Below are 4,915 nucleotides of genomic sequence, written 5' to 3' on the forward strand. Positions count from 1 at the left end.
CTAGGACTTAGAAATTCCGTGTATTCCTTACTTATACATACATTTATCAAAGCAATCAGTATCTCCCAATCAGATTTCAATAGAGTAGTGGAGACAAGTTTTAATTTTCTTAAACAAGTAGGATATTATACTACAATCATAAGAAATTTATTAATTAAAATATATTAATAGGCATTAAATGAACTAGTTTTTTTTATTCTAACGAATGTGGGATGCCACTGATAAGTTTTGAGTTGTTGGGAAATACTGTTACAGGCTTGAAGTGAAGAATACATTTATTGTAGGTCCAGGAGATGGCACGACATAGGAATTTAACAAATGGTTAGTTTCTGTTTATCTATAGGAAATGACAACGTGTATGAATATTTCAAGCGCGGAGTCTTTTTCTTCCGGGAACTAGAACGATGCTTCCATAACTGGAACGAACTGTGCGTTTCAAGTTTACATTTTGTCGTGGTTTATTCATTTCTCGTAAACGTTACAGTAACGATTTATTCGGCAATCGTGTGTTCCTTCGTCGTTGTTGATTGATTAGTTTAAAATGCACACTCTATTTTCTGCAGTGTTCCTTGGACTCGTTTTTCAATTGGACCCTTTCACGACGTAACGTCTATGCTCAAGTATTTTTATATTTTAAAAATTCGTCATTCTTTTTGCGTCCGCATATGTCAAAGAGAAAGCATCCACGAAAATTTGGTAGTATTCATCTTTACAATTAGAATCACTTGCTTCGTTTACGAATTATAGACCTATTCAATTGAATTCGTTTCGAGAATTATATGTCAATTTTTATTTATCTATTGTGCTCGTTTCACGTAAGTATCTGAATTCTTGCGGTGACATCGATCGATTGTCATACATCAGTGACAATACATGCGGAAACCGTTTCGAAAGCACTGAAAGGCACTATTTAGACGTTACGCGGACATAGGTAGCGCCAATAATAGTCATGAAACGGTATTTCCGTCTCGGAAATGTACTCGCAGCGAGTATTTTTGTCGTTCGCGTGCTCGCCGTTACGCCTTCTCTCTAATTAGGACATCATGCAAGAATTTCGTATGTAATAGAATTTTAAAAAACATGCTTCTTGAAGCGCGACAACGAAGTACCATTAAGTTGATTGGGTAAACACATATCTATTCGTTGCCGACATGTAAATTATAACTTTAAGGAGACAATTGAAACTTAAAAATAATTCCGATTTAAGTTAGAAAAGCACAGATTTCATTATGGTTTAAAAAAACTGAGATGAAGGGTTAAGAATAGAAAATATTTTTTATTACAGATTAATCGGCAACGATCTCAGATTTAATTTCATTTCCTGATAAGTACTCTGTTTTAATCATGCATGTGGATAAAAAAACAGAAGTAAGAGTATCAATAACATCAAAGTAGTTGAGTTAAAAAGTAACGCTGTATTTCAGTGATCGTTATATATATATATTATATATATAACTTATAATTTCAACATTCGTTTTTAAATCGTTCATGTTATTATTATTCCGTCGAAACTTATTATCGAATCTGACACTTAACACCTAAAGGTAACTTACTAGACGAAAATATCATTCAGGATGTACAAAGAGAAACGCTTGAAAATTAAAGGGGGTATAGATAACAATATTATTCTTCTTACATAATATAAGTCTCATCTTATAACTTTTCCGGTCGATGCCAGGCTCTAGCCTTTTTCTCGTATTTCAATCCCTCTATTAATCGTCTTTTCTTTGAAACTCCTTTTCTCTTAAGTACAATGCTGCAATAATAACATGACTCGAACATGCTATCGATATATACGAATCTTTTAATGATAATTGGTCCTGAACAAATGATAGAACCAAGTTTTGGTTAAATGTCCGGTGCCGATCGTGTAATTATACGTGATTTAAGCACGATCCGCGCCGACAATGTAGAAAACCGGATCCCGATTTCGATCCCGGAAGATGAAGACTTCGACCCCGGGATCCGGGACAGGGAGGAAGGGTTGGATTCGTATGGGGATAATATAATATCCTTTTTTCCTTTTTAAGAATGTCTGCGCTCTCTACGTTTCCTCTACATTTACACACCTCTACTCTACGCTTCTTATGTTACCTGCAATGATCGACTTCTCTTTTTGTTAATGTATATTAGACAACTGCTTTCTCTACGCTGTGTGAAGTATCGATGTGCCATTTTGCCGACTAAGTGCGCTGTCAGTTATTATAGCGGTGACGTGAACTATCGAACTATTGTTAGATAATCTCTTGAATCGCTGTTTATATGTATATAGTATCGATTCTCGTATAAACTATCCCTAACATGATTTCGCAATATTTAGTATCTCAGTGTAGCTCATGAATGACTATAACTACTTTTTATGATATGCACTATGCACAAGCGTGGGACGAGTTTTGGACGCGTTAAAAAAATATAAGGACCAAAGAGTAGCTCCCGGTGTCCGAGTCTTGCGTTATCGTTTATTTGCTGCGACAGCTGCCTCTTGGATATAAATACATAGAACGCAAATCATGCCCAATACTGAAGAACAATGTTACAATGTGCATCAGTTCAATATCTTATAGAATAGTTCCGGTTACGGAAGAGATGGAAAACCTAAGCTTTAATAACACTTCGCTATAATTCTGACCTAAAACGATGATGTTTCGGATAATCGTAATGGTTCTAATCATATATTAACCATGTGCACTTACAATTAGTAATGAACTGCCTTGCTCATCTGTACTATGTTAAAAAGAGATTACTATTAAAAAGCATAATGGATGACTGAATCAAATGTGTTGTCTGCTCTTGCTCGTTTCATGATGGATACTCCAAGATTCAAAATATCTGTAATTATTGTGCGAAGAAATAAATAAGTTTTTAAACATAGTCCATCTCTCTCGGAATTACCCTACGAATCCTTGATTTCAGTAATCAATTATAATTATACAATAAGTCAACTAAATGAACAACACACAATAGATAGAACAACAATTGTATCACTACTGCAGCAAAGAAACGATATAATGGTTACGCAGTCTCGGAGTCGAATGTAAATTTTATGTAAACACATCATACATTAATAATTAATATTATTCATCGACTTCGTCGGCAAAGCTATGCGTTGTTTCGAATGACTAAAAACATACTTCTATTTTTCATTTTCTGAACTAGATTCTCTGATTGACGATCGTACTCGAGTCTTCGAATGATCTGAGAGAAATGAAATGAAACGAATTTATAAATATGTTAATAAATACGTTAATGAATATCTAGTGAAATGATCTATCGATCACCCTCGTTTCGTTCCCCACTAAAAACGGTTACACTAAAGTTACATAACAAAACAAACTTGACATATAATTTTAATTATAGTCCTTCAACGAAACGTTTACTTTGTTCAAGTATAGAAACAAGCTTTAAATTAATCTTTAATAATCACTATTTATCTTCTATTCTTAATTCATATACTTTTCGAACAAAATAATTGTTGTAACAAACTTATTTATATATCGAAGAAAGGATATTTAAAGACATCGCTTTCCTCCAAGTAGAATTAAACTTCAAACCTGACTAATGACTAGCATTCATTGAAACAAGGAGAAATAAAAGTAACAAACAGGAGTCCGAACATTATCAGTATTTGTAATATAACGATGAACTCAAAGAGAGTATTTTTATTTTATTTTTGGTATCGATAGTGCACGTTATTTCCTATGCCTTGTAAACTAGTGTCGCTCAAAATATAATAATATGATCATGTTCCCGGTTTCGCGTTAAAGTAAAATTCTACGTTAAATTCCGAGCGACACTAGTTGGATTCTTACTTGCAAATCGTCATCGGTAATGATCCAAACATAGTTCAGATTCTTCGCAGTACAGTTTGCATGATATATAGCATATATACATTAGGTAAATATGCATGTCAGTGGAGTAGCTTGAAGATTTTGAAAAATCCGTATCCCGTTTCGAGGAGATTTTGTGTTCAGCTTGTTATCGACTTCCTTCCGTCTTTTCTTACTGCTTAATATTCTGTTAAGTATTATCATTGTTTTCTAACACGATATTTCTCGTGTAGCGCACGCAGGATTTTGCAACATTCATTGAAATCGTGATCTGTGCGAAATCTTCAAATACGTGCGACACTCACATCATCAACCCATTCCCTTCCTTTCCGCAGTTAATGTTATTACTAATCTCGTTACTAGGTAGTGAAATCCTTACATGATTATTACGACTTTGACTTCGTGCAATTAATTTATGCATTTTAGTTTGCTTGTTTGTGGTAGCCATTGCGCGAAACGTAGAGTACACGTACTAGAATGGGAAACAAAGAGACATCGAGTCGTAATGAGAAATTTAAACGATCTCTAGTTTCTACCGATGAGATTTAACTTCGAAATGGACTCTTTACGCATGATTAGTATTAAGTTCTGAAACGATGTTCAACGATGTGATATTTACAAAGTTCTCTGTGTGATATATTATTGGCCGATGAGGGGCGGTGAGGGGGGAAGGAAATTCGAGAAAGCATTAAGGCCCGTTTTACATTTGGGTACTGTTTTTTTTTCTTTTCTTTTATCGCCCACTATAAGTCACAAACTATATGTGGACAGCTGTCGATTTAGACTGGATGAAAAAGGATCGTCGCTGATGGCATCGACGAATGGCTTTCGCACTCCGGGACATCGAATAACGTGCTCTGCCTGTTCGTTTTACGAACAACGCTATTCTCTTTTTCATTCGTTTTCTTTCCTCACTCTTTTCTTCACTCAGTCGAATTCGAAGCTTCAAGGTCAACGATGCGATAAAATATATGAATTCCTTTCTTTCTTCATATAGCAGTCAAACTCAGTTAATACTGTATAAAGTCAGTTTTCTAACAATCGATTTTTTTTTTACCTTTTCTCCAAGGATACATATAGTATATAAT

The sequence above is a fragment of the Ceratina calcarata genome, unplaced genomic scaffold (assembly GCF_001652005.2).
Source record: "Ceratina calcarata isolate Rehan_Ccalc_2016 unplaced genomic scaffold, ASM165200v1 scaffold590.2, whole genome shotgun sequence".
NCBI classification, from domain to species: domain Eukaryota; kingdom Metazoa; phylum Arthropoda; class Insecta; order Hymenoptera; family Apidae; genus Ceratina; species Ceratina calcarata.